Source organism: Zalophus californianus, chromosome 3 (genome assembly GCF_009762305.2).
Source record: "Zalophus californianus isolate mZalCal1 chromosome 3, mZalCal1.pri.v2, whole genome shotgun sequence".
Lineage (NCBI taxonomy): Eukaryota > Metazoa > Chordata > Mammalia > Carnivora > Otariidae > Zalophus > Zalophus californianus.
Window position 1 is genome coordinate 71,336,678 of NC_045597.1, and position 12,309 is coordinate 71,348,986.

Sequence of the window (12,309 nt, forward strand, 5' to 3'; positions counted from 1 at the left end):
AAGCTTGATCTTTTTTATTCAAATACAAGGAACAACCACAGCCGGCTCCAAGTCACGTGGCCCGGTCACATGGTGCCGAGACCCAGAGACCGGCTGGCAATCATTAACCAATGCTTACTCCCAGGGAGAAAATGCAGGTTTTAAAGACCCGAGCTCTGTTTTTGTAAAAGCAGCAGCCCTAGAAGAGAAGGTATACATGGTGGGTGGGGTGTCTGGAGCGTGCTAAGGGCTTTCCAAAGAAAGGGAAAGAGCCACCAAATCCTTCCCGGTGTTGTTCGGCTCCCTCTGGACAAACTTGCCCAGGGTCACCCCCTGTCCCCAACCCGGGGGAGCCGCGGGGCTGAGCATCCCGGGCGGCGCGCGGAGAGAGGGGGCGGGCAGATTGGGCGCGGGGCCCGGGCATTTGCGTAATGGAGGACACGGGTCTGAAATGAGCAGAAGGCTCCATTTGCTCCCCCTTGTGAACTTCGTGCCTTCTAGGGGTCGGCGGAGTTCGGGTAGGGGGTGTGGGGTGGGCAAGGGCAGGGGGAGCTTGTGGGCGCTTCGGGCGTTTTCATTAAAATGAAAACCAGCCTCCAGAATGTGGTTCCTTTAAGTCTTCCTGTGGTAAGAACAGAAACTGCAAGGGCTCTGCCTACCTGAATGTTTCCTTGTTCCGTCGTTTGAATTTAGAAAGAAGTTCTTTCACTTTCTCCGACTTGTATTGCGTTACTTTGTGCTTTCAAAAACTAATTAGCCGGCGGAGTTTGTTTGATTTGGGTGTAGAAGCGACCACAGTGAGCGTGAATAGAGTTTAGAATCTCTTGCTGGAGGGTAGGGATAGATAAAGTACAGATAAAAGACTGGCAGAAACTGGCTTTTTTTTTTTTTTTTTTTTTTAAAGCTAGGTGTGTTTTATTTCACATGATAAAAAGTGCTTTCCGCAAAACACCGCGCAATATGGACTCAGCCTGGCGAGAAAATCCACCGATATAGTGTGGAGCCTTATATACTTATTTCATTTCATTCTTTTCAGAAAGAACAGATACGTAAGGAATTTCCAGTTTTCCAGGTTCACTGTCTGACTGAAATATAATTTCAGGAAATTTAGTTTGTTAGGGAGTTCAGTTGTCTCTGTTCTCACCTTTCCCCCCACTCTGCCTTCTTGAAAAAGATAAAAGTCCGTAACTCTAAGGGATGGGCCCAGGTTTTGTAGGGCCTGAAGCTTAATCCGAGAGGCCCTTTTGAAGACGATATAAAATTACACATACAAAATTAGGTATTAAAGTACCCCCCATTCAGAAAAATATGTATTATTCGCTTAGCACCTCTCTAATATCCTTTTTGTCCTGTATTTTGGGGGGCATGTTTTCTTCGTCGGTCTCAAATTCATCCTGACCAGTTATCAATTTTAAATGTGCCTATAGTTGTACAAGCTTGATGGTTGGAAACATTTTTTCCCAGGCCAGCTTCTGATTAGTCTGTGCTGGCTCTGTCTGTCCCACATCTTGATTTTCCTCCGCCGGCCCACACTACCTCCCGTGCCAGACACCGCAGGACACCCTCATACTGAGATAGGACCTCTGGATCCGAGCCTTTGCATCTCCACACCGGGTGGGCCAGCCCAGTGGGCCGTAGGAATATTGCTGGAAACCATCCCTACTTGGGAACAGCCAGCAGTAACTAAACTGTCCATACAGTTTATAAACTGATAAATATCTCTTAACCCAAAGTAAAGGTATGTCTGATTCCGGTTACTTTTAGCCAGATCCCAAAAATGCCCATGGCTGCTCCAAAGTCATCCAAAAGGAGGGGAAGTGTGGCCCAAAGGGAGTCAGAGTAGAAAGGGGCAGCAATCTTAAGCAATCAAAGCAATCAAGGTCAGAGTATCTTACCACCGCCAAGTTTACAAAAGCAAATGGCCATGAATGTGTTGCTGGGGCTCCTGCGTGGGTGAGAGGCTTGGAGATTCCTTTTCATCAGCTTCAAGGTAAGTCTGTTTCTGGTGACCCTGGGTGCATCATATGTACATCTCAGGGAGTCATTTTCTGGGTCCCAGAATCAAAGATCCTCTTGTGTGAGTCAAGCTTGCTTATCTGGACATCTCGTGGGCATGATTTGTCAAAGTGAATTCCATTAATAAAAAGCCTCTATTGGGCTCTGACTCAGCCCCTCGCCCGTTGCCTTCACCCAACCAGGCTCTCAGGGAAAACTGATCGCCCTCTCCACACGTGTGAGGGAAGGGAAGAGAGGAGGAGCTGGGTCAGGGCATTTATTCCGTGTATGTTTATTCCGCGTGTTTTCCGTGCCCAGCCCTACCGAGTGCTTTTGTCACACACATCACACCCTGTACTTGCCAGGATGACCCTATGGAGTGGCTGCGACAGTGAGTCCTGCTCTGCAGATGAGACACAGAGGCACAGGGAGAGAGGGCTTTCTGCCTGCAGTCACTTGGCGACAGCATTTCCAAGTGGGACCTCGGAACCGGGGCTGGCGGACTCCCCAGGCTGGTTCTTTCCTGACGGAACTCTGACCTTAAACTTTTCATGAAGTGAATGCAGCACACGTCTTGTTTTAGTTTCTCTGGTGGAGCTGACTTTATTTGCAGCGGTATCCGGTTATAGCTCCCTTTTCTTTGCGTCCGTTCTTGCAGAGCATGATCTCACTGCCTGCTAAAATAATTAGGGAGTGGAGCCAACGGGATTCCTTGACCAGCTTTAAAGTTCCTCTCCTCCCCTCTGATGCTAATGTTCTAGGGATTTGCCCCTGAAATGTGCCACCCGCCCTTATGCTGCCCAGCCAAAAGAGTCACCTCCTTGAATCACTTGCCTAGCTTGTCAGGACAGTATTTTGAATTTGGAGTGGCTTGCCAACGTGCTGTTTATGGGGGAAAGGAGGCTGTCAGTTCAGACAATCCGCAAATGCACTAATTAGCTGGATGGAAAAAGCCCAAGCGCTGGCGGTAGCGTCTCCCCTGCAGATGAGAGAACCCATCTGATCCAGTTTCCTGACTGCGGTAGCAGTGATTTTTTTTCCTCCCAGGCCAGGCTGGGGACCGGGGCTCCAAAGCATTACTGACTCCTTTAGCTAGGGGTCTCTCCCCTTCTCCACCACTGACATCTGGGGCTGGATTGGAGCGGGGTGGGGTTGGGGGGGTGCAGGGGGAGCTGGCTTGTGCCTTGTAGGATGTTTAGTAGCGTCCCTGGGTGCTATGGAACGCTACCCACCCCCCCCCCCCCAGCTGTGGTAATCAATAATATCTTCGCACATTGCCGAATGTCCCACGGACAGGGGCAACATTGCCCCTGGTTGAGAGCCACTTCCTGAGCCCTGTCAATAGACGGCCACCAACAGCTTCCAGTTGTGTTGATTCTTAAGGTGTTGGGGCGGGGGACAGAGGGGCTTTTGGTTCTCATGGGGAGGTGACTCACAGTGGGAATGTTCTAAGGTAGCCACAGGGGTCACGGCGCCAGCCCTCCTGCATGAGAATACTGTGAGGGGAAAAGGTAAAACCTTTGAGGTTAGAAGCGCGCTCATTCCTCCAGTCAATTAGTTGAGGTGGTTACCTGGGTAGTTAAGAGTTCTGAGGTCAGAGACCCCAGTTTAACTCCCAGCATCGCTCTTAATTAGCAGTGGGACTTTGGATAAGTGACTTTACCTACCTGTGTCTCGGTTTCCTTATTTGCAATATGGGAATGAGAATATCCATATCGTAGAGCTGTTTAAAGAATTCCATGAGATAATGCATGTGCTTGATGCATAGTAAGTACTTAACCCATATAACCCACTTTTAAATTTCTGGACCAGTCTTTGATGATGATGATGATTGTTTTGTTTTAATGTAGATAAGTATGTCTCTGCCCAGATTCTCCAGATAATTGTGTCAACCTCCTGCTTGGTTGATTCTGGAAACAGTGTACCAAGTAGCAACTTTAGAGTCTCCTTCTTGCTCTTTTTTTTTTTATTTTATTTTTTTATTTTAAGTAGGCTCCACGCCCCAAATGGGGCTCGAACTCACAACCCCAAGAACATCCTTCTTGCTCTTTATGGGAAGTACAGACGCTCTCTCCTTGAGATCGTCCATGGTTATCAACAAAGCTCTGCTGTCCTGAGAAAGTTCTGCTCACCACCCTATCAGGATTCGTGGCCATAAGCCTCTTGGTCTACAGTGTGCTTGCTCAGCTCATGCTGAGCCCGAGGTGTTTTGCAAACATTTTTAACCCCATCGTGTCCATGCAAGGATTTACTAATATGTACTAATATATATGTAATAATATATACTATATATAAAATATACTAATATGTACTATAATTACTAATAGATATACTAATATATTCAATTCCAAACAAGAGATAATTTAAGAAAAAGGAAATCAGTGAAAAATCATGAATGTTGCCCTTGTGTATGGACTGAGTCAACGTTAGAGAAGGTTCGAAAGGATGAAGGGTAATTGTATGATATAAAAGCTGCCTTGCTTCTTTGGTCAATAATCAGCAAGAGATAGGACAAGCAATAGAAACGAAAGGGTTCAGAGGATCACAGCTCGGAGGCTCACATCAACAGAGTTTACCAGCCTCCGTCAGGAGCATGCCAGGAGTTTGAAGACACAGAGGCTGGAGTGATGGCGTGCTTGCTGGAGGCCATGGATATTTCCTCTGTACAAGGCCCCCTTTGAGTGGGCCTGACTTCAAAGTGCAGCGGGCTGGTGGAGATAAAGTTAAAGAGTCTTACAATATTTGCAGATATTCTGTCTCTCAATGTGTTTTCAGTGCAGGAAACAAACAAACAAACACAAATTTGTTGGGGGAAACATGCCCGAGAGAACGTATATCAGTGAAGAGGAGGAGCATGGGCTTGAGTTTAAAACACTCCTGTCTGATGGACATCAATCTGAGGGCTGCCGGTGGAAACGCCTCCTAGACAACTGGGATGACAAAACAGTGCACTCAGAACAGCCTTTCAGGACCTGACCTGCTTCTACATGGAGGAGCTTCTGAACATGAAGAATCTTGCAACTGCCTGGCAGCTGCCTCGTTATTGCCCCGCACATGTGACATGTAAGATCAGATCTGTAAACATGGGGATCGGTTTTACAATTCCAAGGGCACAAACAGATGGTATAGCTACATAACCAAGATTAGATCCTTCTGCAATCTTTCGGACACAAGGAAAGAGTGGCTTCCTTGGAGGTTGGAGCTCTGCGGAGTGGGAGCTGAAAGCAGTCTAGACATGCACAGGAATGGGGCCGCTGGGTGGCTCAGTGAGTTGAGCGTCTGACTTGTGATTTCGGCTCAGGAAGAGATCTCAGCGTCCTGGGAATGGAGCCCCCCGCCCCGCCCCGTAGCCCCGTGTTGGGCTCCTGGCTCAGTGGGGAGTCTGCTTGTCTCCCTCTGCCTCTGCCCCTCCCCCTGCTCATGTGAGCTTTTTCTCTTTCTCTCTCTAAAATAAATAAATAGATCTTTAAAAATTTTTTTATTTATTTTTTTAAAAATATTTTATTTATTTGAGAGAGAGAGAGCACAAGCAGGGCGAGGGGCAGAGGGAGAAGCAGATTCCCCGCTGAGCAGGGAGCCTGATGTGGGGCTTGATCCCAGGACCCTGGGACTGTGACCTGAGCTGAAGAGCAGACGCTTAACTGACTGAGCCACCCAGGTACCCCTTAACAAATTTTTAAAAAAGAGGCACTCAGGAAAGCCGGTTCCATCTCAGGGGCTATTTGCTTCCCTTTCCTCTAACTTTTTCTAGCCCAGCAAAGCCCAAGGCCTTGGAATTCTAACCAAACCTATTGACCAATGTAGAAAAATGAGCAAGGAGAATTGGCCAGGCAGCTGGCCCAGGCACCAACTCAGAATTCACCGTTAGGATTGAGCGCTGGTGGAACTTATGTCCCTAGGTCCACGTGGTTACTGAATAAACCTTAGAAGCTAGCTGTGATAGGTCAGCTGAGGATGTAAAATGACATTTTAACATAGTATGTATTTTTTTTATTTTTTAATTTTTATTTATTTATTTGGGGGGGCGGGGGCAGAGGGAGAGGGCAAGAGAGAATCTTAAGCAGGCTCCATGCCCAGCACAGAGTCCCACGCAGGGCTCCATCTGGGGCTGGATCTCAGGACCCTGACATCATGACCTGAGCTGAAATCAAGAGTCAGGCGCTTAACTACTGAGCCACCCAGGCACCCCCAAAGTTTTTTTTTTTTATAAGTACTCTCTATACCCCACATGGGGCTTGAGACTCACAACCCTGAGATCAAGGGTCACATGTTCTTCTGCCTGAGAAGCCAGGCGCCCCATAGTATGTACTTTAAAAAAACCCTTTTATTTTGCAGTAATTTTAGACTTACAGAAAAGTAAAAATAGTACAGAGGATTTTCATATACCCCTCACCCAACTTTCCCTAATGTTTACATCTTATATAATTACAGTACAGTGATCAAAACCAAGAAATTAATACTATTAAATAAACTACACGTTTATATGGAGTTTGCCGGTTTTTTCACTAATGCCCCCTTCCCAGGATCCCACATTGCATTTAATTATTTCTCCTTAGTTTCCTCCAATCTGTGACGATTCCTCAGTCCTTCCTTGTTCATGATTTTGTCACTATTGGAAAAAAAAAATACCAGTCAGCCAGTCAGTTATTTTGTAGAATATCCCCCACTTGGGTTTGCCTGTTGATTTCTCGTGAATTTTTAGCAAGGACACTGTAGAAGTGATATGCACTTCTCAGGGCATCAGACCAAGGGATTCATGATGTCGATAATTCTAGAACTGGTGATGTTTACCTTGATTGCTAGACTAAGGGGCTGGGTTTCTCTGCTGTAAAGTTACTGGTTTTCCTTTTTTAGTTAATAAATATCTTGAGGGAGATACTGTTAGATTGTACAAGTATCCAGTTTCTTCTCAAATTTCTACCCATTAATTGTGGCATCTGCTGGAGAATCTTGCCTGCAACAATGATTTCTGTGGTGTTGTAATGGTGATTCTGTATTTTCCTCAATTCTTCTACGATTGTTAATTGGAGTTCTTCCATAAGGAAGAGCTGCCCCTTTCTCCCTCATTCATCATTCATTCATTCATTCATTCATGTGTTTATATTAGTATGAACTCATGGGTATTTATTTTATTCTATGGGCTATAATCTAATTATATTATCATTTATATTGTACCTCAGATTATTCCAGCTTTGGCCATTGGAAGCGCTTGCAGGTTAGGTCCTGTGTTCCTTGAATCCTGTGCCTTTATCTTTTTTGGGCACTTTCTTACCTTCTGAAATCACAAGATACCTCATGTCTCTGCCCTCCCAGCTGGCTCAACCACTTCCCAAGGAGCCCCGGTGCCCTTTAAAGGATCAGAGTATTTAAAGACCAACATCTGGGCACTAGGTGGGCTCAAATGTTTTTGGGATGTCATGGCTTGTAGGCCTTCTCAGCAGGCAGAGCTAGGAAATATATGTATGTATAATAAGGCAAGTATATACACATATTTTTTTATTTCTTTATCTATTGAACTGTGTACATATTTAAAAGAACATGAGCGTTTGTACCCACAGCCCTGATTCCAACCCAGCACCACCAGGTTGACTCCAGCCTTTCGGCTTTCCCTATCTGTAGCTCTTTCTCTGTCGGTGGGAAGCCTGGTTCTCATGACCGACACCCTATTTACTGTTCTGTCCAACCCTAGTATAGGCGTAAAGTAATTTGAGAATTGCTAACCCGTAGTCTTCTGAGAAACAAACGCAGTGTTTGCGTAGAATTCTTTTTGTCTTAAGTCTTACAGTCTCCTGTTATAATAACTGTTTTCCCAAAGTTCCAAAGTTCTTTTCTTCACCCCTTTCAGTGTGGTTATGTTATTAATTTGTAATACACTTAGGTTAATTTGTTATGGTGTGTATTCCTTTTGGGCTCCCTCCCATACCCTGATTCATTTGTTTTTTTTTTAATTTACATACAACAAACTTCACGCTTTGTGGTGTACAGGTCTGTGGGTTTTCTTTTTTTTTTTTAAGATTTTATTTATTTGAGAGAGAGAGAGTGCGTACATGAGCCGGGGGCGGGGGCAGAGGGAGAAGCAGACTCCCCACTCGATCCCGAGACCCTGAGATCATGACCTAAGCCTAAAGCAGCCACTTAACTGACTGAGCCACCCAGCTTACCCCCGCTCCTGCCGCCTTTTAAAGATCTTATTTGTTGAGAGAGAGAGACTGTGGGTTTTGACAAATGCACAGAGTTGTGTATCCACCACCAGTCATGACACACAATAATTCTACCACAAAACTTCCCTCATGCAGCCAACCCCTCCCTGAGCCCCATCCCCCGGCAATCACTGATCTGCTTACAGTCCCTTGTAGTGTGGCCTTTTCCAGAAAGTGCAATGAATGGAATTATACAATAGTCTTTTGCATCTGGCTTATTTCACTTAGGAAAATGCATCTAAGGGTCAGCCATTCTATTGCATGAACCAATAATTTGTTCCTTTTTATTGTTGAATAATATTCCACTCATTAGGCACCTCGGGCGTCTGTTGCCATTGCTTCACACTGACTTGAGTCACGGCTGGGTCTTCCAGAAGAAAAAATGATACTCATACTGCTGGTTTGGAGGTACTCCGGATTCTGGTCTCCTTTCACCATCTGCCTGCTGCCATTTACTTTTTGGATTCCCCGAAGAGATGCTGCATCGTTCTGCCCAGGTTTTATAAAGGCAATCTATGGGAGAGTCCAGGCAGAGGGTGTGTTCACCATCGTACCCAGACCAGACCCTCTGTCCTTCGTCTTTTTGCTTTTAGAAGTCTGAAGTCAATGTGTTTCCTGATCTATTTCATTCCTTGGTCTATTTCATCTTCATGGAAACTCCTAGGATCGTTTTTTTGTTCCCAGGGGGTCCCCAGTGGTTAGAAATTGCCCAATGATGTCCTTGGACAATTTTCATCCATTGTGTTGGGTACTTGGCGGATCCTTTCATTCTAGAATGGCATGTCCTGTTCTAGGACAACTACTTGAATAATTTTGTCCATGATTTTCCTTCTATTTCTCTCTTCTCTCTTTCTGAGATTTCTATTATTTAAATGTCAGACTTCCTGGACTCATCCTCTACTTTCCTCTTCTCCTTCATTTTCCATCTCTGTCTTTTTGCTATAGTTTCTGGGATACTTACCATCATCTTTATTTTCTAGTCTATTTAATTTGTCATCAGTGCAGTTGTTTTTAGTTCCCAAGAGCACTTTTGGCAGTTGTTCTCTACGTTTCTTCTCTTTCTTTCTTTCTTTCTTTTTGTTTTTTAGGGAGAAGGGGAGGGGGGTGGGGGAGAGGCAGAGAGAGAGAGAGAGAGAGGGAATCCTCAAGCAGACTCCCCACTGAGCACGGAGCTTGATGTGGGGCTCGATCTCACAACCCTGAGATCATAACCTGAGCCGAAATCAAGAGTCAGACCAACTGAGCCACCCAGGTGCCCCTCTCCTTCTTTTTTATAGCATTCCAGTCTTCTTGCTTCGATCTTCTATCATCTCTTTGAGGACATTAATGATTTGGGGAAAGTTTTCTTCTCCCTGCCTAGACTCCTGGTTGCCTTTTTTTTCTGTCTGCGGTACAGCTATGTCCATGATAGAGTTAAGAACAAACAAGCTAACTTGGAAGCTCTGAGGTTAAGGCAGGGGTTTGCTGACTGTGAGCTTCACTGTGGGGTGAGCTGGCTGGGTGGACTATTTGTTGAGCATTCTCTAATTTCAGTGTCTTTGGGTGGTTTCTCTGGGACTGGTCAGATTCTCCAGAGCAGAACTTTAGTCTCCTGCTTGGAAGCTTAACGTCTGGTGGCCAAAGTTCTGGGAGCTAAGTTGGGGAAAGAGAGCTGGGGCTCTCAGCACCTGGCACTCATTGTGTATACTGTCATCTGATCTTCTTGGTTTTGACATGGTGTGTCCAAGTTCCCAGTCCACAGACTTCTATTTTACACTCTTAGGAGGGTGAAATCTCTAAACTGTGGTTAGATGGGGTAAAAGTAGTCTCCCCGTGTACAGAGTGGGGGCAGGAAGCTAGAGACCTGTGTCTCTGGGGTTTCACCCAGTCCTTATTTTAGCCACCCTATTTGTGCCTCCATTTCCAAAGGTACCCGGTGCTGTTGGTTCCTGAGTTTTTTGAAGATTCTCTAGTGTGGGACAAGCTCATTCTTTGCTTTATCTACTGCCAACTCAAGGCCGGTAAGTCCTTTATCACCTGCTTCCTAGCTTCTCATATTTTGTTGCTGTTTTTTCCTCTCCTGTCCCGCCTGCCTGTGTGGGGTGTGTCTTTAAACAATCTCTTTACTGTAGTTTTAGTGTATTTTGGGAGGAAGCAAGTTAGATGTGCTATTCACTCTTGCATCCTAAAAAGGAAGTCTAGAATGTATTTTTTTAAATATCGGAAATCATAACTCTTAATGTTAAAATGGGACTTGGATACCACGTTTGCTGGGCCTCAGTTGGGGACAGATGACTTATACAAAGCCACATAACTAGTAGGGAAGAACAGCTTTCGAACCTGGGACCTGACTTGCCTAATTTTGTTTGCACTATACCAGCACGGTGCCCTTTATGATCATTATGAAATAACATTAAAGAAAGCTTTTACTGTGAACTAGTTTAAGACTCATGAAAAGTTCCAAAACAATAGTACAGAGGGTTCCCATGTGGCCTTTGCTCAGCTTCCCCCAACAATAGTCTTATAGACAACAGTACATTGTCAAAACCAGGAGCTTGATGTTGGCACAATACTCTGATGAAGGTCAGGTACAGACTCTCAAGTAACATTTTGAATGTATTAAATTTGTGTATTCTGCTAAGCAAAAGCCAGAAGAGGACTCAATCTTTTCTTACTGAGGAGGCTACAATCTAAATAGACATACAAAGATAACTCACCAAATAACACTCAAGTACAGTCCAAAATATATTTTAGAGCCGTCTTCCAGAAAAGCAAGAGGTGGTGAAAACAGGATGGGCTTTGAAACCAGACGAATCTAAGTCCGAATCCAACTTCGCTGCTTAGGATTTGTGGGTCCCTGGGCAAGGAATTTCCCTGAGCCTCATTTTCTTAATGTAAAATGGTGACTATTATTATCTACTTCTTAACACGGTGAGAATGAAATCATGTAGAATATAGTCTAGAATAGTGCTTGGTACGTAGTAGCTCTTCAATAAATGGTCACCATAACACCACAATAATTATTAATAAGATAATAATCCTTAATAATCATAATCCTCTAGTTGTCCGCTTGATCTCGTGTCCGGCTCAAACACCAGGTAGGTTTCTACCTCCTAATTTACTCTGTCGGGTTTAAATAGAAATTAAAGAACAGTTCCTCGTGAAGAGAGGCCTCAGAGGGCACCATGACTTGCCCAAATTGGCGGCGCAGGTGTGTCCTCTAAGCCTCCTCATCTTCCACGTCAGTATTTCAGTAAAGTATGGAAAGATGGCCAAACATTTAACTAAATGCACGTAATTTACCTTTTCTTTTAAAGAAAACTTTGGAAAACAGCTAGGATTCTTTTAGTTGTAGTCAAGGTCAAGGTGCAGACCTAACAACCAAAAGGATACTGTTTATCTCTCGACCACGTTATCACTTCACAAGCAGTTTGGCTCAGGTGCAGGAAAAGACACCTGTTCCTTTCCCAGCACTCCCCCAGCCCCACCCCCCTCCATTCCACATGCAAGTCCAAGGGTCCCAGCCCATAGAGGAAGTGGCCATCACAGGCACAGCAAGAAAGCTTTGGAATTAGAAACCCATGCAAATTCTAAATTGAGCCTTGTTTGATTATCTGAACAAAAACACTTGCAAGTCAGTGTGTGAACTAGCCACTTGGGGCTTTTCAAAGGCCCACACTTGGGCCCCACTCAACAGGTGGTTGTCCGATGAGCATCCTGCTTTACATCACACCTGATCGCCCACCGACCTAACTCTGGCTTGAATTTCCTGCCCTTGGCATCAACAGAAAAGGGGGTTCACAAAGGCAGCAGCTTCCGGTTTGGCCCCACAGCAAGGAAGGAGCTCTGCTTGCAAACTTGGCCATTTGTTTAAATTGTAAAGTCAGGACTTGCCTTTGGGGGTCAGGGTGACCCTGCAGTCCATTTGGGTCCACCCAAGCCGGCTGATGGTAAGACAGGACCTGAGGATAAAGAAAAAGCTACTTCGTGATCCTGTCTCTTTTCCTGTTCCGATTGCCTGTTATTTGAACGAATAACTTCCAGGCCTTCCTTTATGTCTCCAACCGTGTTCCTTCCCAACCATCTCCCAGAAGATCACGTTTCCTTCTGCCGGTCTGTCTGTGGGTTTTTCAGGGACTCAGGTACAGCTTTTGGT

The 12,309-nt window shown here is 45.2% G+C and overlaps 1 long non-coding RNA gene across 2 annotated transcripts; it reads left to right on the plus strand.

Annotated features, from left to right (window-relative positions):
* Positions 1–11,298, plus strand: LOC113920853. Of its 2 annotated transcripts, none has more exons than XR_003519400.1 (3): positions 1–190; positions 8,488–8,710; positions 10,083–11,298. It is a non-coding gene; the product is annotated as an uncharacterized LOC113920853 (long non-coding RNA). The 2 variants fall into 2 exon arrangements; XR_003519399.1 differs by lacking the exon at positions 1–190 and adding an exon at positions 4,762–5,037.
* The last annotated feature ends 1,011 nt before the right edge of the window (positions 11,299–12,309 follow it).